This window comes from Bufo gargarizans, chromosome 4 (genome assembly GCF_014858855.1).
Source record: "Bufo gargarizans isolate SCDJY-AF-19 chromosome 4, ASM1485885v1, whole genome shotgun sequence".
Lineage (NCBI taxonomy): Eukaryota > Metazoa > Chordata > Amphibia > Anura > Bufonidae > Bufo > Bufo gargarizans.
The window spans coordinates 442230023-442254461 of NC_058083.1; the positions used below are offsets into that span (position 1 = coordinate 442230023).

The 24439-nt window shown below is 41.6% G+C and overlaps 1 protein-coding gene across 2 annotated transcripts in view; it reads right to left on the bottom strand.

Moving 5' to 3' along the window:
- The window catches only part of TFB1M (transcription factor B1, mitochondrial), a 191710-nt gene that overhangs the window by 14352 nt on the left and 152919 nt on the right, over positions 1–24439 (bottom strand). The window lies entirely within an intron of this gene.

Here is a 24439-nt window from a genome sequence, read left to right on the forward strand (position 1 = left end):
ACCATAACACAATTCCATGATGGAATGCCTCTAAAGTATCCGTCCGGTTTCTGTTATGCAGGAGAAGACTCCAAGCATAATGAAAACTGGACGGATCCGTTATGCTGGCCATAGATTTCTATTATGACGGAATGTATAACGGAATGCCTCTAAAGGCATACTGTTATGCATTCTGTCATGGAATTGTGTTATGGTCCATAGTAATGGAATCCATAACACAATTCAGCATATACCCCAACCCGATCTTCAAAAAATTAAGTTCCCTCATCCCCACTCCTCATCAAAAACCACACGAAAAAAACATGTTTTTTTTTTCATGCTGAAAAAAGGGGGATTCCATGCTGATTTTGTAAGTGTTTTTCAAAATGAGTTCTGTGAACTGACCGTTAGGCTAATTTTAGACAAGCGTGTTCACTGCATGAAACTCGCTCCATGTGGGAGCATGATTTCCTGTATTGAACTCTGCATCTGTGTGAGCGCACTGCAGTCGCCTGAGCAAGATAGCTCCATCCAGGACTGAACGTAGCTGCTGATCAGGGCTTCGGTATATCTACTGTACTTAGTGGGAGGACTGGAGTAGGGTATATAGAGGGAGGAATGGAGGAGGGTATGTAATGTAAACTGAACAAAAATATAAACACAACACTTTCGGTTTTGCTCCCATTTTGCATGAGCTGAACTCAAAGATCTGAAACATTTTCTACATACACAAAAGACCCATTACTCTCAAATATGGTTCACAAATCTGTCTACAGTCGTGGCCAAAAGTTTTGAGAATTACATAAATATTGGAAATTGGAAAAGTTGCTGCTTAAGTTTTTATAATAGCAATTTGCATATACTCCAGAATGTTATGAAGAGTGATCAGATGAATTGCATAGTCCTTCTTTGCCATGAAAATTAACTTAATCCCAAAAAACCTTTCCACTGTATTTCATTGCTGTCATTTAAGGACCTGCTGAGATCATTTCAGTAATTGTCTTGTTAACTCAGGTGAGAATGTTGATGAGCACAAGGCTGGAGATCATTATGTCAGGCTGATTGGGTTAAAATGGCAGACTTGACCTGTTAAAAGGAGAGTGATGCTTGAAATCATTGTTCTTCCATTGTTAACCATGGTGACCTGCAAAGAAACGCGTGCAGCCATCATTGCGTTGCATAAAAATGGCTTCACAGGCAAGGATATTGTGGCTACTAAGATTGCACCTCAATCAACAATTTATAGGATCATCAAGAACTTCAAGGAAAGAGGTTCAATTCTTGTTAAGAATGCTTCAGGGCTTCCAAGAAACTCCAGCAAGCGCCAGGATCGTCTCGTAAAGAGGATTCAGCTGCGGGAATCGGAGTGCCACCAGTGCAGAGCTTGCTCAGGAATGGCAGCAGGCAGGTGTGAGCGCATCTGCATGCACAGTGAGGCAAAGATTTTTGGAAGATGGCCTGGTGTCAAGAAGGGCAGCAAAGAAGCCACTTCTCTCCAAAAAAAACATCAGGGAAAGATTGCTCTTCTGCAGAAAATATGGTGAACGGACTGCTGAGGACTGGGGAAAAGTCATATTCTCCGATGAAGCCTCTTTCCGATTGTTTGGGGCATCAGGAAACAGGCTTGTCCGGAGAAGAAAAGGTGAGTGCTACCATCAGTCCTGTGTCATGCCAAGAGTAAAGCATCCTGAGACCATTCATGTGTGGGGTTGCTTCTCATCCAAGGGAGTGGGCTCACTCACAATTTTGCCCAAAAATACAGCCATGAATAAAGAATGGTACCAAAACACCCTCCAACAGCAACTTCTTCCAACAATCCAACAACAGTTTGGTGAAGAACAATGCATTTTCCAGCACGATGGAGCACCGTGCCATAAGGCAAAAGTGATAACTAAGTGGCTCGGGGACCAAAACGTTGACATTTTGGGTCCATGGCCTGGAAACTCCCCAGATCTTAATCCAATTGAAAACTTGTGGTCAATCCTCAAGAGGCGGGTGGACAAACAAAAACCCACTAATTCTGACAAACTCCAAGAAGTGATTATGAAAGAATGGGTTGCTATCAGTCAGGAATTGGCCCAGAAGTTGATTGAGAGCATGCCCAGTCGAATTGCAGAGGTCCTGAAAAAGAAGGGCCAACACTGCAAATACTGACTCTTTGCATAAATGTCATGTAATTGTCGATAAAAGCCTTTGAAACGTATGAAGTGTGTGTAATTATATTTCACTACATCACAGAAACAACTGAAACAAAGATCTAAAAGCAGTTTAGCAGCAAACTTTGTGAAAACTAATATTTGTGTCATTCTCAAAACTTTTGGCCACGACTGTACATCTGTGTTAGTGAGCATTTCTCCTTTGCCGAGATAATCCATCCCACCTCACAGGTGTGGCATATCAAGGTGCTGATTAGACAACATGAATATTGCACAGGTGTGCCTTATACTGCCTACAATAAAAGACCACTCTGAAATGTGCAGTTTGATCACAAAGCACAATTCCACAGATGTTGCAACGTTTGAGGGAGTGTGCAATTGGCATGCTGACTGCAGGAATGTCTACCAGAGCTGTTGCCCGTGCAATGAATGTTCATTTCTCTACTATAAGCTGTCTACAAAAGAATTTGGCAGTACATCCAACCGGCCTCACAACTGCAGACCACGTTTAACCACACCAGCCCAGGACCTCCACATCCAGCATGTTTACCTCCATGATCATCTGAGACCAGCCACCGGGACAGCAACAGCAACAATCGGTTTGCATAACCAAAGAATTTCTGCACAAACGGTCAGAAACAGTCTCAGGGAAGCTCATCCGCATGCTCGTTGTCCTCATCGGGGTCTGGACCTGACTGCAGATCCTCGTCGTAACTGACTTGAGTGGGCAAATGCTCACATTCAATGGCATCTGGCACGTTGTGGAAGGTGGGGACACACACTGCACCACCAATGATAATTAACGTTTAATATACAAATACAGCCAGCGGCAGAAACACATTGCAGGCACCCAGGTATCGAACTTTCAATACCCAGTCGATACTTTTGTCCTGGTATCGATACGGTGCGGCACCTGAGGGGTTAATTGCCGTGGTTCGCATCACCCTGTCAGAGGCAGAAACCGGCAATGTGTTTCTGCCGCTTGTATTTGTAATGTATTAAACATTAGTTATCATTGGTGGCGCAGTGGCCACAGCCCCTCCCCTCCTCCGCCGAGCAGCACAGGGGGAGGGAGAGAATGCTGTTTTCTTCACCAGGGAAATAATTCTTCAGTCATCCACCACAGTTGTTTTCCGTGGTCTTCCGGGTCTTTTGGTGTTGCTGAGCTCACCGATGCGTTCCTTCTTTTTAAGAATGTTCCAAACGGTTGTTTTGGCCACGCCTAATGTTTTTGCGATCTCTCTGATGGGTTTGTTTTGTTTTTTCAGCCTAATGATTGCTTGCTTCACTGATAGTGACAGCTCTTTGGATCTCATCTTGAGAGTTGACAGCAACAGATTCCAAATGCAAATAGCACACTTGAAATGAACTCTGGACCTTTTATCTGCTCATTGTAATTGGGTTAATGAGGGAATAATACACAACTGGCCATGGAACAGCTAAGAAGCCAATTGTCCCATTACTTTTGGTCCCTTAACAATTAGGAACATTTGCAAACGGTTGTAATTCCTACACTGTTCTCCTGATTTGGATGTAAATACCCTCAAATTAAAGCTGACAGTCTGCAGTTAAAGCACATCTTGTTTGTTTCATTTCAAATCCATTGTGGTGGTGTATAGAGCCAAAAATTTTAGAACTGTGCTGATGTCCCAATATTTATGGACCTGACTGTATACCAGAAGTGCATACATCAACAAGAGCTTGTGCACTTACAAATGCTGAAAAAGCATTAAAATGGTTACTGTACTCTACAAACAGCTGTCATGTTACGAAAATCTACACACCATGTATAAAAATATAATCTAATAATTAATACACACAGCCACCGTCCTGCAACTTTGCAACAAATAATGATTATATCAAACCAAATTTGTGACTAAAATGAATACTCAAGCAAAGTCATCATTTAAAAAGAATATAGTCTGCAAAAAAAAGCAAAATGTGAAGTTCAAACATGACATTACATTCACTTCTTTATATATTAAAAATATACAAAAACCACAGGAATGCATCAACCAAATCCTACATACAAGTATTGGGAATTATGTAGTACCCCCCCCTATACAAACTGTAATGCTAATTAAATGTAATAAATTCCTAAACCTAATATAATGCACTAAAGCCACTTGTAGACAAGTATAATATGGGTGCTTTACTGCTCTCGTATTATGGACACAACATCTAAACCTCCTTCATCTCATCAGAAAATTAGTTCGAGAGTCAAAACAGTCATTCTTAATAATGTCAGAAGGTACTGGTGTTGCGTCCATAATATGAGCACAAAAAAAGCCCCTTTAATACACCCTTCTGAAAAGCAGATTAATACTTTATTTCAAACTATTATAACTTAAAACGATTATTTATGGCAACAGTCAGTGAATGAAAATGTCTTTTCTGATGGATAAATCTTTTCCATCTGTCAGAAATATGATTCCTCTCTTGCTATAATAGTTGACACTATTAGGCTAGTTTCACACTAGCGTTCGGCTGTCCGCTCGTGAGCTCCGTTTGAAGGGCTCACGCGCGGACCCGAACGCTTCCGTCCAGCCCTGATGCAGTCTGAATGGATGCGGATCCGCTCAGACTGCATCAGTCTGGCAGCGTTCAGCCTCCACTCAGCAGGCGGACACCTGAACGCTGCTTGCAGCGTTCGGGTGTCCGCCTGGCCGTGCGGTGGCGTGCGGATCCGTCCAGACTTACAATGTAAGTCAATGGGGATGGATCCGTTTGAAGATGCCACAATATGGCTCAATCTTCAAACGGATCCGTCCCCCATTGACTTTCAATGTAAAAGTCTGGACAGATCCGCTCAGGCTAATTTCACACTTAGCTTTTTTTTGCCAATATAATGCAGACGGATCCGTTCTGAACGGAGCCACCGTCTGCATTAATATGATCGGATCCGTTCAGAACGGATCCGATCGAACGCTAGTGTGAAAGTAGCCTTACTGTAGCATGTGATAGGTATCGTTAAGGAAGTGGTCTGCATATTTTACTCTAAAAATCAAGTATGGACAGAAAGGATGGTGTAAAATGTGAACTGTACTGATGTTTGTGATGCTTTTGGTTTGATTTATCTGGGATAGTGATTTGGATGCTGGTAAAACTACGGCTTGAGGCATCAATAAACTGCTTAATTAGGAGCACAGGCGTGATTAGATGACGGCTGAAGGGCAGCCCTTTGCAGATGAACAAATTCGTTAGAACCGATTGTCTCACCTTTACTGCAAGCATATGCTGCTCTCACTGGGACTGGTTTCCAAAAGCTGTAACTTGGGATATATCATGTCCTCGATCTTGGTCTCGTTTTAAAGAATCTCAGCTTTAACACAAGCCTTGACCGATATCTCTAGCTGCGACACAGTCTGAGATCCAGCCATCTGCAGCAAGGACATACGTTCTTGGCATGGATAGTGTTTATTACTGGGGAATTTTATAGGCAACAAATTTTGAAGTTATTCTATAGAGAAAGTAGCTAGCTACTCACTTGTCTGCATCAATTTTCACAGACATTTTAACTCCAGTAATTAATTTGCAATATTTGCTTGACTGCAGCAATTTGGAATTTGGAAGTTACTCATTGTGTTCACTATGGACTGTGATTTCACAGGGATTTTCAGTAGTGTTACAAAAAACTGCCAGTCTTGCCTCAGCTTAAAAATGTAGGAACCAGACACAAGAAAATGGGAAGATGAATATATAGAACAAATGGGCAGCTCACCATGAATAAAATAAAATAGAATGGAACATTGGATTGACCCTTTATGCTTGCTGGGTTAAATAAAAGAAATAAGATCTATCTGGGCTCACTAGGTAATCAATCAGAAATGACTAGAAGAAAATCATAAATTATAAAACAAATACAGATGTAGCCTTCTCTTCAAACAGCTGATTGGTGGGGGTGCCGGGTGTCGGACCCCAGTTGATCTGATATTGATGACCTATTCTGAAGTCATCAATAAATAGAACTTGGACAACCCCTTTAACGCTATAACCGTCAAGTTTAGCTTGGCCGCATATGTATGTATTAAAATACATAGCAAAATATTATCTAGATTACCTATAAAAATGATAGATGACAATACCAATAACTAAAAACAGATTGTATTAGGAATACAAAAAAAGTCATTGTGATATTGTTCCTGTTGCTACTTACTACTGCTGTATTGTGATATTGTTCCTGTTGCTACTTATTACTGCTGTATGCAAGCACAGATATCCTCAGTATCTTCCTCGAGGATTGTATCTATTTAATTTGCAGAGGGAGGGGGGCTCCCTCTCTGACCCCATTGGCTCACCTTGATGGGGGGCCAATGGCTACTACGGCTACCTCAGGTCTTACAAAGGATTTAGGGCCTGCCAGCTACAGAGGCCTATGAGACCCAGTCCCCAGGCTGGGTCTGATAGGCGAACTGTCAGTGTAAAACTGGCAGTACAATACAGCATGTATTGTACTGCATGGAAACAGGGATCAAACCCTGAAAAGTTGAAGTCCCATAGTGAGACAAATATAAAAAGTAAAAATAACCCCTCACACAAGACCATCTGCAGAAAAATGCAAAAAACTATATGGCTCTCAGAGAATTCTATAAAATTGCGGGGGGAAAAATTAATTCGGTATTGCTGCATCCATAATCAACTGTTGTTTAAAAATATCACATGATCTACCCAATCAGGTGAATTGTGTAAAAAAATGAAAAAAAAACTGTGCCACCTGGTGGTCACCTCATCTCACAAAAAGCCTAATATCGAATGATCAAAATGGTAACTCTACCCATAAATTGGTACCAATGATAAGGCTACCTCATCACACAAAAAAATGAGCCCCCATAATATCACTAGAATTTTTCTTTTTTTAAATAGGTTTTCAGAAAATGGTGATAAAAAAAAAAAATTATTTGAAAAAAGTTTTATGTAAAAGTTGTAAAACGTACAAAAACTATATAAAGTTGGTATCTTTGGAATCGTACTGTCCAGAAGAATTGTGGAAGCCGCAATAAGAAACCCAAAAAGCAATGGTAGATTTGCTACCTTTTCTTTATCTTGCTTCCCAAAACGCTAAATAAAAAGTGATCAAAAGTACTCCAAAAGGTGGTCTTTTCCTTCTGGACCTGCAGCAGTTTACATCCACATTAAATAATTTCAGTATCCAGTAGAACCCGCCTAACAATTTAAAGGGTATGGGATGTCTTACATAGCACAAGCTGGGTACTGCATATTGGGGACTGAAATGCCATATCTGTTGGAAACTTGCAATTTTCATTTCACATCATCTCCCGCTAATTAATGTATGCAAAACACCATGATAAAAGCTCAGGACGGGCCAAAACGCATCCTTCTTTGATAACTAAAAAGTAATTGCTGAATGAAGATAGATAAGTGCCAGGATTTTTTGATTATCCTATTTGGGCTTTACCTGCCACGTGCACCGCTATAGCCTCCGAGTGCCGATTTGAACTGCTTGTTGTATTCTCAGTGCTGTATAAATCACCAAACTAGGCCTCAAATGCACATAGTGCTCTTTCTCTTCTGGGTCCTGTGGCGTACCCAAACAGCAGTTTTTGACCACATCTGTGGTATTGCTGTATTCAGTAGAAATTGCATTACAAATTGAAGGGTTCTTTTTATCCTGTTATACTTTGTGAAAATGAAAAATCTGGAGCTAAACCAGCATTGTATTGGGAACATTTTTTCTTTTTAACGGGTAAGTGTTTCTAAATTCTATCAAATGCCTGTGGGGTCAAAGCACTCATTACACACATCAGTAAATTCATTGAGGGGTGTAGTTTCCAAAATGGGGTAACTTTTTTTGGGGTTTCCTGTCTATGGGTACCTCAGGGTCTTTTCAAATGTGACATGACGCCCAAAAACCATTCCGGCAAAATCTGCCCGCCAAAAACCATATGGCGATCTTTCCCTTCCGAGCCCTGCGGTGCACTGATGCAGCAGTTATGACCACACATGGTGAGTTTTTGTAAACTGCAAGAATCAGGATAATACATATTGAGGTTTGCTGTTAACCCCTGCTGTTTTACAGTAAAAAAATTATCAAAATGGGAAATCTGAAAAAGGGGTCACCTCCATTTTCCTTTAATTCTTGTAAAACATGAAGGGTTAACAATGTCTGAAAAAATCAGATTTCAATAAATTGAGGGGTGTAATTTCTAAAATGGGATCATTTATGGGTGGTTTCTACTATGTAAACCCCACAAAGTGGCTCATAACTGAACTGGTCGTTAAAAAAGTGATTTGGAAAATTAATTTTTCTTTAAAATAGCTTCTAAATTTTTAAGCCTTCAAACATCCTACACATCCTTTAAATAAAATAACATTTACAAAATGATTCCAACATAGATAAAATACACATGTAGACATATGATGATTGTTAATTAATAACTATTTAATGAGGTATCACTATCCATCAGCAGAGAAATGCAACTTAAGCAACCCGAATTGGCCACGAGAAAATCTCAGAATGGAAGCATTCCAAAGTTATTACTACATAAAGTGACATGCCAGATTTGCAAAATGTGACTGTCAGGCGGGAAAAAAATGGCTTTGCTTAAGGGGCTAAATAAACTTGTTGTTTACACATTTTCACAGCCTGAGTCACTGGTTTAGCTTCTTAAGTATGGGAGGTTATAGCTGCTAAAAATAAAATGAAATTGAAAAAAAATTAATTGAAATGCACATACTTTTTTGATATTCATTTGCCACCTATGTGTACAAATTTCATACCAAAATTAAAGTAATTTGCAACTCCAAGCAGTAACATGTGAAAACATTAACTTAAAAAAGGTATTTTAGGGTTAAATAACAAAAAAACTAAAATGGATAAATGAAAGACAAAGTGACATTTCAAGATTAATGTTTCATTCCTGAAGGCAATTTCTGTGCCGAAATTAAAATGCACAGCGCCACCTGCTGCTGATTTAATTTTCAGTTCAGTTTTCATTCCATTTTTCCATTTTCTTTTTCAAGTTGTCCAATATTCAAATAGATGTTATTTAGTACTAATGGGCAGAGCTCAATGTGTAAATAGATGTGAATCAGCCCTGGAATGAACACAGGTTGCCCTCTATTGGAATTACAGACATATGATCCGAGAACGAGTCTCAGATTCAAATAGAGGATACTCAAAAAAAGATCTACAATAACACATTACCCTGCTAAGTCACACACAGGGTTATGAGCGGCGAGGAATATATATGGTAGGGGACAGGGCCAAATGCTTCAGGCAGGGGAAGCAAAACGTTCCAGCCCTGTGCCTGACCAAGCAGGGGATTGTGATATTAAAGGTGTTGTGCAGAGCGCCCTCTATTGGAATCAAAGACCTTGATCTTGGCAACAGCTCGCTTCTCAGAGCATAATGTATTAGCATATAGCAGTATGCTAGTACATTATAAGTATAAAATAGTTTTGTAAAATAGTCATTCCTTATAAAAATGTAATAACATTTTTTATATTTATAAAGAAATATTTTTGATAAAATACATTTTATTGTGTACGCTTTATGTAAAAGCAAAAAAACTACACTTATTAGGTTCCAAAATAACCTGAATAAGTCATTTAACAGGTTATTCACTGTAAAATATGCATAGTATAAACCATGAAATAAAGCAATGTCAAAAATTCCTTTTTCTATAATTTCTCTCACATAAAACTAAGTCTTATACAGCCATGTCATTGAAAAAAAAATATATAAAGTGCAAAAATCGAGAGTCCTTACAAAGGAGTCTCAATGAAAGCTGCATATGGCTGCAGCTTTCATTCCCGACTTGATTTCTACGTGCTCTAACTTGCTATTTATTGATTTTGTCCAGTTTTCAAGCTGAGACTGTGAGCTTTAAAACCAGACCTGGCTTGAATCAGTAGCTTTCACACAGCCCAAAATATGCCAGGAGAAAGTAGCCTTTCCCCTTCAATTAGCTGAGATGTCAGCCAGTGTGGAGGAAGAGAGGGGAGGCAGTGGGGGAAGTGGGTGCTGACAAGCTGCCGTAGGAGAGAAGGGACACAGATTCTTCTATCTCCTTGTGTAACTGTACATGTCCCCAGAGGGAGGGTAACATGGACTTCAGTGCATGCTATCAGCCCCATCCACCCATCAATCGGAGAGCATACTAGGGCACAAGGCGGGAGACCATTTTAACTAAAATATGTTGTTTGTTTTTAAAGGGAACCTGTCACTGGGATTTTGTGTATAGAGCTGAGGACATGGGTTGCTAAATGGCCGCTAGCACATCCGCAATATCCAGTCCCCATAGCTCTGTGTACTTTTATTGTGTAAAAAAAACGATTCGATACATATGCAAATTACCCTGAGATGAGTCCTGTAAGTGAGATGAGTCAGGGACAGGACTCATCTCAGGTTAATTTGCATATGTATCAAATAGTTTTTTTTACACAATAAAAGCACACAGAGCTATGGGGACTGGGAATTGAGGATGTGCTAGCGGCCATCTAGCAACCCATGTCCTCAGCTCTATACACAAAATCCTGGTGACAGGTTCCCTTTAAAGGATCTTGTAAGTACAATAAATGCTGGAGGTTTTAACTTTATCTGCGGTACTTTGCTCCTCTGTTTCTGGTCGTCTACAGGACGTGGTATTCGAGATGAGTGTGGAGATTACTTGCTTCATTAGGCCTCTTTCACATGAGAGTGGCGTGTGAGGGCCCGATAAGATGTGGGTGCGTTGCAGTAAAATGCGTGATTTTTCCGCGCGAGTGCAAAGCATTTTAATGCGTTTTACACGCACAAGAGAAAAATCGCCATGTTTGGTACCCAGACCCAAACCCGGACTTAATCACTGAAGTTCAGGTTTGGGTTAGTTGTTGTGTAGATTTTATTATTTTCCCTTATAATATGGTTATAAGGGAAAATAATAGCATTCTTAATACAGAATGCAAAGTAAATTAGGAATGGAGGGGTAAAAAAAAAAAAAAAAGTTCACTTACCTGCTCCATAGCTGCCGGTCTCTGTTCTATCTTCAGGACCTTGCAAAAGACCTGTGGTGACGTCACTGTGCTCATCACATGGTCCAATCACATGGTTCACCACCATGGTGAGGGACCATGTGATGTGACGTCACAACAGGTCCTTAGCCGGCAGCTCAACATTACAGAAGAAGACAGAGATCTGCAACTACTCGATCAAGTGGACTCGGTGAGTAAATTTTTTTTATTTTTAACCTCTCCATCACTATTTTACTTTTCATTCTGTATTCAGAATGCTATTTTATTTTCCCTTATAACCATGTTATAAGGGAAAATAATACAGATCGGGTCCCCAGGCCGACCATCACCTAGCAACCATGCGTGAAAATCGCACCGCATCCGCACTTGCTTGCGGATGCTTGTGATTTTCACGCGGCCCCATTCACTTCTATGGCGCCTGCGTTGCATGAAAAATTCAGGATATAGAGCATGCTGCGATTTTCGCGCAACGCACAACTGATGCGTGAAAATCACAGCTCATGTGCACAGCCCCATAGAAATGAATGGGTCCGGATTTAGTGCGGGTGCAATGCGTTCACATCACGCTTTGCACCCGCGCGGAATACTCAACCGTGTGAAAGGGGCCTTAGTGATTGACTATATCAGGATATTGCTCATATCTTCAACCGTGGCCAAGACATTTCTCTGGATATTAAGAGCAGCGTGGTTTCTTCTTGCTACCTTTGTTTAAAACTTGGTGTGAATTGGACCCACTTCACCTTGAGACCTGCAGCGCTCACAGTAGGAACATTAATTTGGAATTAGACTTTTGCTATTTATATATATATATATATATATATATATATAAACCTTGGAAAATGAGGAAGCAGCACACTATAAACACGAGGGGTGCACGTCCAGCCAGTGTGGACCAGCACCTAGGTCCAATAAAATGGAAATAGAAAAACAGCCATCCGCACTCCAGATTATTGAAGAAAGCGTGTAGTTTATTGACCCAAAAATGAAGCGACATTTTTGGGTCAATAAACTACACGCTTTCTTCAATAATCTGGAGTGCTGCTGGCTGTTTTTCTATTTCATATATATATATATATATATATATATACACATACACACATACATATACACATACTGTATATACAAACCGGATTCCAAAAACGTTGGGACACTATACAAATCGTGAATAAAAACTGAATGCAATGATGTGGAGGTGCCAACTTCTAATATTTTATTCAGAATAGAACATAAATCACGGAACAAAAGTTTAAACTGAGAAAATGTACCATTTTAAGGGAAAACTATGTTGAATCAGAATTTCATGGTGTCAACAAATCCCCAAAAAGTTGGGACAAGGCCATTTTCACCACTGTGTGGCATCTCCCCTTCTTCTTACAACACTCAACAGACGTCTGGGGACCGAGGAAACCAGTTTCTCAAGTTTAGAAATAGGAATGCTCTCCCATTCTTGTCTAATACAGGCCTCTAACTGTTCAATCGTCTTGGGCCTTCTTTGTTGCACCTTCCTCTTTATGATGCGCCAAATGTTCTCTATAGGTGAAAGATCTGGACTGCAGACTGGCCATTTCAGTACCCGGATCCTTCTCTTACGCAGCCATGATGTTGTGATTGATGCAGAATGTGGTCTGGCATTATCTTGTTGAAAAATGCAGGGTCTTCCCTGAAAGAGATGACGTCTGGATGGGAGCATATGTTGTTCTAGAACCTGAATATATTTTTCTGCATTGATGGTGCCTTTCCAGACATGCAAGCTGCCCATGCCACACGCACTCATGCAACCCTATACCATTTTGCCACACTCCATTTTAAATGATCCCTGGCCCAGTGAAAATGCCTGAGGTTGTGGATCTTGCTTAGAAATGGCTTCTTCTTTGCACTGTAGAGTTTCAGCTGGCAACGGCGGATGGCACGGTGGATTATGTTCACTGACAATGGTTTCTGGAAGTATTCCTGAGCCCATTCTGTGATTTCCTTTACAGTAGCATTCCTGTTTGTGGTGCAGTGTCGTTTAAGGGCCCGGAGATCACGGGCATCCAGTATGGTTTTACGGCCTTGACCCTTACGCACAGAGATTGTTCCAGATTCTCTGAATCTTCGGATGATGCTATGCACAGTTGATGATGAAAGATGCAAAGTCTTTGCAATTTTTCGCTGGGTAACACCTTTCTGATATTGCTCCACTATCTGCGCAACATTGTGGGAATTGGTGATCCTCTACCCATCTTGGCTTCTGAGAGACACTGCCACTCTGAGAAGCTCTTTTTATACCCAATCATGTTGCCAATTGACCTAATTAGTGTTAATTGGTCTTCCAGCTCTTCGTTATGCTCAAATTTACTTTTTCTAGCCTCTTATTGCTACTTCTCCCAACTTTTTGGGGATTTAAATCAACGTATTTTTCCTTTAAAATGATACATTTACTCGGATTAAACGTTTGATCTGTCATCTATGTTCTATTACAAATAAAATATTGACATTTGCCATCTCCACATCATTGCATTCAGTTTTTATTCACAATTTGTTTAGTGTCCCAACTTTTTGGGAATCCGGTTTGTATTTTATATGCCCATAGAACTAAGAGCCCTTTTACATGGACCGAAGATGGAGACAATAACGGGGATAAACATTCATTGAAAGCTTGTTTCCGATAATTGCCCAGTGTAATGGTGCTGATGATCACTCGAAAAACAAGTGCTCATTTGTCAAGTGATTGCAACAATGAATCCATTTATAGTACTTGGCTGCAGCAGCAACATCCTATATACCCACATAACTACTGCAGGCAATCGCTGGCCTCCACACTGTTGTGCCATATACCATTAAAGCCAGTTATTTGCTGCAGTGGTCATTTGTATATGTTGAATGTCGCCACTGCAGCCAAGTAAAAAGAGACCAGGAATTAAGACTGAAGCGGCGGTGAAGAAACAGCAAAGGAATACATGGATAGGTATTGCTTCTTTAATACTTTTATTACATTTTCCTACCCTTGGGCAATTTTTTTACTCAACTTGGACAACCCCTTTTAAGTAAAAGTATGCCAGCCAGCGTGGCTAACGGCCGGCATGAACGGTCGCACCCGACTATAATCCTGAGCGTTAACGCAGCTTCTTGGATCGATCAAAAGGTGTACAGCAGCTCGAATCTTCATTGCAGACGGTGATGGGACCCAGTAAAGCTCAAGCCGCTGCTGAACAGCTGAAGGAATTTGCACGCCAGGAAAATCAACATGGCGCCGCAGTAGCCGGGACGCCTCGATCTCAGCACACCCGCGGTCAAGCGGCACAGCAAGCAGCTGCTGACGAGCCTGAGGTGGCTGAACTTACCCCGAAAGAGGTGCATGAACAGTTGATGTCGGCGATACTGGTCTGCTAAACTTTCCTACGCGTGGATGTGGGCCTCCTCAGGCACGATGTTCAACAACTCAGAGACAGGGTGCGGGGTACAGAGGAGAGAATCTCCGAAGATTACCGCCACCTCCTTGAAGTACAGTATTACGTCAGCAACCCACTTTTATTTTACCTAAAAGACCTTCACGATCGGGACGTATTGTTGTTCCTATTGGTATTGCTTAGTAACCCGCACCAGACACCGGAATGACACTATGCTTTCAGCGTGAGTTTTGCTGTTTCAATGCTCATAGAAGGTAGCTGCAGGCATGACCTATATTGTGCTAAGGGAGTTGGTCAGATACCGGCATGTTCTGTTTTACATCTAGTAATATGCTGGTCCCTGATTATTCAGTCACAAGGAAGGTATTATCCGATTTTTGGCATCATACTTTGTTTTTCAATGCTAGTTTATGGCATAGTTGGTTCAGATTTATGTTTTTGTATCATGTCTGGGCACTATATGGTATGACACAGATAGTTGGCGGCAGAATGTATGTATTAGACGTGATGAGGAGATATGTACACACGAGTACCTGTCGTGTTGACAGCCCTATTCGTAGCTTGATGACACAAAAAAATGGCTGCCATATTGTTAATGTCATGGAATGTGAGGGGCCTGGGGGATCCGGGTAAGAGAATATCAATGTTTGCACATATCCGTAGATATAACCCACACTTACTTTGCTTACAAGAGACCCACAGCTGAAACGGCGGCTAGATTACAAAAACCCTGGGTACAGTGGTCCAGTCACTCATTTGGTACTTCCCATTCAAAAGGAGTGTCTCTTCTTGTTAACCGCTCAATTAGATGGGAACCACACACGGTTGAGTCTGTCATGGACGGCAGGTATATTTTTGTACATGCGCATGTGAATAATATTCCGTTTGTGATTTTAACCATCTACTGTCCCCCTCCTGCTAATATGTCTATTCTACAGACGGCGGCCACCTTTGCAGCTCAATACCCGCATGCTAGGCTGTTATGTCTGGGAGATTTGAATATGGTCATGAACCCGCGGATAGACCGCTTTCATGCTAATCCAGTTTCCCCGATTTCTAGCACGCCAAGTTTGCTGGCGGCCTGGATTGAGGAGATGGGATGGTTGGACCTATGGAGGGAGAAACATGCAGAAACCATAGAGTATTCCTGTTTTACTCCCTTTTCTGGTGCAATGTCTAGGATTGACTATGTATTTGGCTCCCCTGTGGTATTCCTACACAGGAGAGGAGGTCTAAGATGAAGCTGAGAGTTCACCCATTCTGGCTCACCCTCCTAAGAGATCAGGACAGGATTCCTGACCAGCTCGAGTATTTTTGGAGGTACAGGAAGTGGATACGAATCCCCTGCTATTATGGGACACCCTTAAAGATTATCTTAGGGGATGTCTTAAGTCATCTATATCCTTTGTTAAGAGAGACACCAGGGAAAAAGAGGACTCTCTCAATACATGTGTTAGGGAGGCTGAGACAAGATTTGTAATGGATCCCTCTGAGGCAAACAGGCAAGATTGGTTGCAGAAAGGCAGGATGTATTTAGTCCACTTACATGAGAAAAGCAATCGCAAGCTATTTTTTTTATAAACAACAGGCCTTTGAGGTGGGAGATAGGGCAGGGCGAGTATTGGCTCATATTGTACATAAGAACTCATCATCCCCGCCAGTTCTGCGAATACAGGCCCCGAATGGTGAGGTTAGGGATTCTGTACCAGACAGCCTATCGAGCTTCACCGACTTCTACCGTGACTTATACCGATCACGAGAGGATCACTCAGATTTAGAACTTGAGAACTACCTAGATGAGATAGAACATCCAACCTTATCAATGGAGGACAGCAATATGTTAGAGGAGGATATAACCATAGAAGAGATACAGGAGGCTATAGAAGACCTGGCAAATGGGAAAGCCCCTGGCCCTGATGGCCTGCCATTAGAGATATACTCTAAATATGTGGATATCCTCGGGCCTCAACTCAAAGTGATGTTCCAGGAGGCTTGGAGGTTGGGCAGGTTACCTGACTCCCTGTATGAAGCAACCATAGTGGTGCTCTTAAAACCGGATAAGGATCCAGTGGACTGTGCTTCCTATCGGCCGATATCTTTGTTGAACTTAGATTATAAGATTCTGACAAAGATCTTTGCCAATAGGCTGAACAAGATGATTGCTAGCATAATACATAGTGATCAGACTGGGTTTATACCTGGACGCTCGACCTCTAGTAATATTCGTAGGACACAAGTCATAGCCTAAATTGGTACCCAACATGACAGGCAATGGGCCTTGGCCTCACTGGATACGGCCAAGGCCTTTGATTCACTGGAGTGGTTGTATCTAATGAAAGTGATGGGGAAATTTGGTTTTGGTCCTAGATTCATGCAATGGATCCGGATACTTTATAAAAGCCCCAGGGCCAATGTCTTAGTAAATGGCATAACCTCAGCTTATTTTAATTTGCAGAGGGGTACGAGGCAGGGATGTCCTCTCTCCCCTTTCTTGTTTGCAATTGCCATTGAACATCTGGCTCTCCGTATTCGCCGAGATCGAATATATATGCGGGTGTTAAGCTAGGGGGGAGAGAGGACAGGGTAGGCCTGTACGCAGATGACCTCATATTGTTCATCAGTAGGTTCTCTGTATCTCTGCCGCGGGCGATCAATATTATAGAAATGTTTGGTCAGTTTTCAGGGCTACATATCAACTGGACCAAATCGGCCCTAATGCCATTATGGAACTCTGATTGACCCACTGATTATCATAACCTGAGGATAGTGGACCATTTTAAATACCTGGGGATTTTTATTACTTGAGAGCCAAGAGAGGCGTATGCCAAAAATATTGCCCCTTTGGAATCTATTTTTTCTAGCAAGTTCAAAGTTTGGAAAACCCTGCCTATATCCATTATGGGAAGGATCAACCTGATAAAAATGATCCTATTACCCAAGGGGTTATATCTGTTGGAACATGCCTGTACTCCAATACCTAGGAGCTTTTTCGCTTTCACTCCTTAATGGTCCAATTTATCTGGGGCAAAGCCAGACATAAACTAGCCTTACAAACGTTGCAACACTCCAAGATGCTAGGTGGCGCGGCACTACCAGATTTCCATTTATACTTTCTTGCGGGTCAGTTGAAATTTCTGGCTGGTTGGGTAAATGGGCAGCCCCTTATGAACATGGAATATTATCTACAACAGTATTTGGAGTTGTCCAATCTATGGCCAGTGCTAGAAGGGACTGAATCGCTGTCTGGGAAATTGTTACAGATTCAGAGGCTGGCACATCAAGTTTGGAGAGACTCCAAGTTGCGTCGTTATCAGGACTGGGCAGATGATATACCCTTGTGGGATAATCCATTGCTCCCCCACTTACAGACCATTGAGGGAACTCAAGTCTGGGTATCTTTAGGGATAACTGTGCTGCGAGACTTATATCAGAATGGTATTTTATGTTCCTTTTCCCAAATTCAGGAGAAATTTGGCTTAGAACGTACCCAATTTTTTAGATACTTGCAGATTAGGCACGCTTTGCAGGAACAGTTTAAAGACCGTAATAAGGCCATCTCCTCCTACCCCTTAATCAGAGTTATAAAGTCACAAGGGCCCAAGGGCATAATATCAGCCCTCTACAATTACCTGTTGGGATTGCGGATGTCCTCACAACCCATTCCAGCTGAAGCCAGGTGGAAGAGTAACATCCCCCATCTTACTGCAGAGGAATGCGTTGGAGGCTGTCAATTCTGTGTCCCCTTCGGTTAACAATAGACTCACACAATTGTACATGTTGCACCGTAGTTATTTAACTCCTAACAGATTGCATAAGATGGGGAGGATGCCTCAACTTACTTGCCTTAGATGTTCCTACAATAATGCTGACTTCTGGCACATGATGTGGGAATGCTCCCATATCAGATCATATTGGCGGGACATACTCTGAGTACTGTCATCATTGGGTATGGGCCCAATACCATTATGTCCCAAGGTATGTTTGTTAGGCATTTTGGATAATGACGGGTGGACACTCTACAATAAAATACTCCTTAGTGAATCCCTGTTTATGGCCCGCAAAGTAATAGCCCTCAAGTGGATGGCGGAGGAACTTCCTACATTGGGAATTTGGAAGAGGTTAGTGAACCAGATCATCCCATTTGAAAAGGTACTATATGTGAATATAAAGTGTCCTGAAAAATTTCAGAAAGTTTGGGGTTTATGGTGTGACTCTATTCTGACTACCTCGTCTGACTCTGTAAGGTCCGTTAACCCTTGAGAGTGGTACAGCAACAAAACTTCATACACTCCTCATGGTTTTATTAACTTACTTTAATGCTCTGATTGTCCACATTACACTTGCGAAAGGATTGGTGAGGGCACTTATATAATTTTACTTTATTGTACGGTTCTGTCTTATATTCAGGGAAGGTCTCATTATATATGATATTGTCTGCTGTAAGAGATTATCCTGTATGCATATGTCTATACCATGTATGTGCCTTGTTACTCTTTTTCAATAAAACGAGTTAAAAAAAAAAAAAAGTATGTCAGCCCTTTTGAATATAAGCTTGGCTATACTATAACTATCGGAAAGGAGACAAATACCCCATAAATACACACCTGGACCAGACATTCAGTGTACATTTATAATATACTAGTAGACTGTAATAGAAAATGCTGAGTTTGTGTTACAGAACAACGACTGCAATCTATATATAGAAATATCAATGTTCACAAAAGTTACTTAGTGCACTTAGTAATAACAGTTGAAATACAAAGTTATCAGCTATTAAAATAAACAAAATACCCAAGACAATCCAACATGAAGGTTCGACTGGCCTACTTTCGTAGACAACGTGCTTGGCACAGGAACTGCTAGGCATGGCCTTCTTTGTGCTTGCTAGCACCCACATCATTCTGTACATTACTGTACAGTGCTTCGATGAGGGCGCTGAATGCAGCAGTAGCCACTGTGCAAGGAAGCACAGTGTGATTACTGCCCAACCCCCTAGTCCCGGACTTGGTACTGCACATATCAAGCTATATATCCCTGTGCAATGCTTCTCCATGGGCACTAATTGCAGAAGGGGGTCCGGCCACAGGTTGGTGAAGCAGAAGCAGCTCTCTGCTACACTGAGTGCAGGGCACCATGGAGTGAGTATAGATGAGACGGCTACCCCCCCACTTGGTACCACCCAGATCACGCTGCATATTCTTGTACAGCGCTTCGATGTGGGCGTTTACTGCGAGTGTGGCAGGAGCCACTCTCCGCTACACTGGTGAGTGGATAGCAACCCCCACCCCAAACTAGTGAGTGTGGACAACAGTGTCCTATACAGTTTAAACAATTAGGAGTAAAGTCTCCCTCTATATTAACCCACGTATATACAGTATTTTCTGGACTATAAGTCGCATCCCAGGTTTCTATAATAGAAAATTAAAACCGTGCATGGTGGTTTAATGAAGTGAAAGGGTCAACGTCAGTAACTTACACACACAGCACGGCTGCATACACCCCATGACAAATACAGCATTCCTAGACAGCTGAGATATATACACACAGCACTGCTATACACACATAAAAAACACAGCTCTACTACATAGCTGACATACACACACAGCAATGCTATACACACCTAACAAATACAGCACTACTACACAGATGACATATATACAGACAGCACTGCTATACACAGGGTACTTTCACACTTGCGGCAGGGGATTCTGGCAGGCAGTTCCGTCGCCGGAACTGCCCGCCAGATCGGACGCAAACGGATGGCATTTGTCAGACTGATCCAGATGCGGATCCGTCTGACAAATGCATTGAAATACCGGAGTCGTCTATCCGGTGTCATCCGGAAAAGCGGATCCGGTATTTTTTTCCCCCACAGATTTAAAGGTCTGCGCATGCGTGGGCCGGGAGAACGGATCCATCAATGTGGCAATTTTAATGCCGGATCCGGCACTAATAGATTATAATGGAAATGAATGCCGGATCCGACATTCCGGCAAGTGTTCAGGATTTTTGGCCAGGTTTTTGAAAACTGCAGCATGCTGCGGTATTTTCTCCGGCCAAAAGACTTTAGAGGGACTGAACTGATGCATCCTGAACGGAATGCTCTCCATTCAGAATGCATTAGGATAAAACTGATCAGTTTTTTTCTGGTATTGAGCCCCTAGGACGGACCTCAATACCGGAAAAGAAAAATGCTAGTGTGAAAGTAGCCTAACAAACACAGCTTTGCTACATATACATCTCTCTCGCACACAAACATGCTATTATCTTTATTAAAAGATCACCTTATTCTACACTTACACCATATTATTCTCATCCTGGTTCTGACCCCTTCCACTTGTAATATCATCAAAGGTCATTTCGCTTCCAGTGATCAGAGTTTTCATCTCCTTTCACTGTACCTTAGCAACTTTCAGCATGGAGAGGTCTATGTGCATTCGCCTGCCTGCACTGATTATACAGATTGGTGTCAGGCAGGGTGAAAGAGAAGTGTGCAGAGGCAGACCTCTCTCATTGATCCGGCATAGACCTGTTTGAGTGCTATGCCAGATTATTAAGGAAGCAGTCAGGGGTGGTATATGCCCTAGCATGCCACGTGGTCATCCATCCACATGGTGGCAGTATTTCTGTTACAGACACAGGGCAACACTAAGGTATGTATATATTATATTCTTTTGTATTTAAATTAAAAGCCATCTATTATTTACTGTCTTATTGAGCCACTTAAAGGGAGTCTGTCACCTCTTTTTTTTACCAATATAACACTGCCCCACAGAAGATTGCAGACACATTCCATGCATACCTGTGTGCACCTTATGTCTTTATTCCATGTTCAGGAAAAGCACTTTTATTCTGCTGGAAAACAGCTCCCAAGTGCCAATCTCTGCTGCTCCAAGTGCCCAAAGCAAACCAGACTGAAGAGGGGAGGGCTGCTTTAGCTGCTCATATCTTTGGATTGGTACCAGCTAGAAACATGGCCTTGTTTGAAAGCTGGCATTCCAACCTTTCAAACTATACCAGAACCACAGCATTATGTCCACTATATCAGAAGATATAGCCGTTAGAAATCGAGTTAGGAGTGAAAGCTGTTTTTACTTTCACTTTCAGCTGGGCACTTGAAAGCTGTTTTTCAGCAGAATAAAAGTGCTTTTCCTGGACATAGAATACAGACACATAGTACACACAGGTATGCTTGGAAAGCGTTTGCAATCTTCTATGGGGCAATGTTGTTAGTTATATTGGTGAAAATGTGTTTGACAGACTCCCTTTAAGGTTTAAATTAAATCTGCCTGTCTCTAAAGGGTAGAGCTTCTAGTTTTATTTAGTATTTTTCATCAGTATTTGTGAGCCAAAAGAGAAAAATAAAATTAAAATGGAAAAGCTAAAACTGAAATGCAAATACCATTTACATTTCATTTGCCACTCATGTGTGAAAATGTTATGCCTAAAATTAAAAATTTAATTAAATAATTTAATTAGCTATTTCATTTTTAACTCAAGCATGGGTAACATCACAAAAATAAAACAAAAAAAAGCCTTTTGTCATTTAATTTCCATTTTTTTTAAATTTAATTTTGATTACCGATACTGGTATTTTATGTAAAAAAAATATAAATTCAAAATTGATGAATGCAAGGCAAAGCAATTCATTTTTCATCCCTGAAAGCAATTTCATTGGCAAAATTAAAAAGTTAATGAACAGCGCCACCTGCTGCTGATTTAATTTTCATTTCATGTTTTTCTCTTCTATTTTATGTTCAAATATATATTAATTACTACTAGTGGGCTGGGGTCAAGATGTAAATAGATGTTAATCAGCCACAGACTAAACATAGAGCGCCTTCTAATGGAATTACAGACATATGAGCCAAGAACGAGCTGCTGGCGAGAACAAGTCTCTTATTTCCAATAGAGCAGTGATGGCTAACCTTGGCACTCCAGCTGTGGTAAAACTACAACTCCCAAGATGCCCCCCTTGCTTGGCTGCTCTCAGAACTCTATAGAAATAAATGGAGCATGCTGGGAGTCATAGTTTCACCACAGCTGGAGTGCCAAGGTTAGCCATTACTGCAATAGAAGATGCTCTGCACAACAACATTAATAGCACATTCCTCTGCTTGGTTATACATGTGTCAATAGAAAGCTTCTGGCAGCTCATACCCAACTTGTGTATCTGTAAATCCAATAGAGGGTTCTCTATACAACTATTTTAGTGCTCTACACAACACTAAGTGATGAGCGACTGTAGCAGTGGTGGATGAGGAGAGAAGAAGGAGCTGGAGTTGCAACCTCACTAAATGATTAGTGGCAACGTGGACGAGAATAGATAAAGCAGAGGGTAATACCTCACGCTCCAGCCCTGGCGAAAATTAAGTGAATTAAACCCTATCATCAATAACATAAATTAAAGCTCCCCCTGCCTGCAGCATGCAGCCTGATCTCCTGCTGCCCTGGCCACTCTTTACTTTGTCAGTGAGGTTGGAGCTCCAGCTCCTCCTTTCCTGTCGCTGCTCACCCATTCACCACCATCACGGCCACTCGTCACTTAGCCAGTGTTGTATAGAGCGCCCTCTATTGGATGTACAGAAACACGAGATGAGTACAAGCTAGTTTCACAGTAGTGTTGTGAGATCTGGCAGGCTGTTCTGGCAGGGAAAAGCCTGCTGGGTCTCTCTAGATCCCGTATGGCCAAAAGAGACTGAATTCCCATCCGGCCCCAATAAGCTATAATGAGGACTGGTGGAGATCTGGCCACAAACCAACAAACATGCAGAGAATCAGCTGGACAAAAACCACTTCGCAGTTTCCAGATGAATTTGACAACACTAGTGTGAAACTAGCCTAATTGAATCATAAATTAAGTTAGGCTTGTTTAAAATAATAGCAGTGAGGAATTCAATTGGTGAAGTAATTTACTCTGTGGAATAATGGGCATTAATTCTGTCCCTTATTTGAGGCAGTAGGGTTGCAAACGTTCCTCATGTTGGTTATAGAATATTTCCTTCTGAAATACTGGGAAAAACTTAATTTGAGACATTGTTCTGATGAAGAACATACTTTGATTAAAAAGTTGATTGGAGAGGGATAAACTTTAAGAGAAGTGCAGCAAATTATAGGCTGCTCAGATAAAATGATCTCAGATGTCTTGAAGTGGCAGTAAAAACTTGAAAGAAGCGGAAGGAAGCAAGAAACTACTGTCTGAGTGGATCGAAGAATAGCCAAAATGGCAAAGGCTCAACCAATGATCACGTCCAGAAAGATCTGAAGTGACCAGTGAGTACTGCTACAGAAGATGATTAAGTGAAGCCAAGTTACCTGCAAAAACTCCCCGTAAAGTCCCTTTGTTGAAAAAAGACATGACATAGATTAAAATTTGCCAAGTAACACATTGACTGGCCTAAAGATAAATGGCGCAACATTTTGTGGACTGATGAAAGCAAAATTGGTCTTTTTGTGTCTAGTGGCTGCAGACAGACCCCGGAGCACTGAATCCAAGCCACAGTACACTGTAAAGACAGCAGGCACGGTGATGCAAAAATAGCATCAAGTGATCATGGATAAGTTAGAATATATCAAAATAATTGAGATCACGTTGCCCTATGCCGAAGAAGAAATGCCCTTGAAATAACAAATGTCCAGCCAAATCCTCTGACCTCAATCCCATAGAGAACTCATGGGGTGATATCAAGTGCAGTTTATGAAGCAAAACACAAAAATGCAGAAGAACTATGGACTGCAGTCAAATTGTTCTGGACTGGAATGCCTGAGGTTGGTTCACCTCTCCATAGGCCCCCTGTGCTGCTGTTAAAGGGGGCTGATGGCTGCCGTGGCAACCCAGGCCTCACAAAGGCCTCAGGGTCTGCCATGTACAGAGGCCTGTGAGATCCAGGCCCCAAGTGTAAAAATGACAGTTTCAATGTAGTACAATACAGCATGTATTGT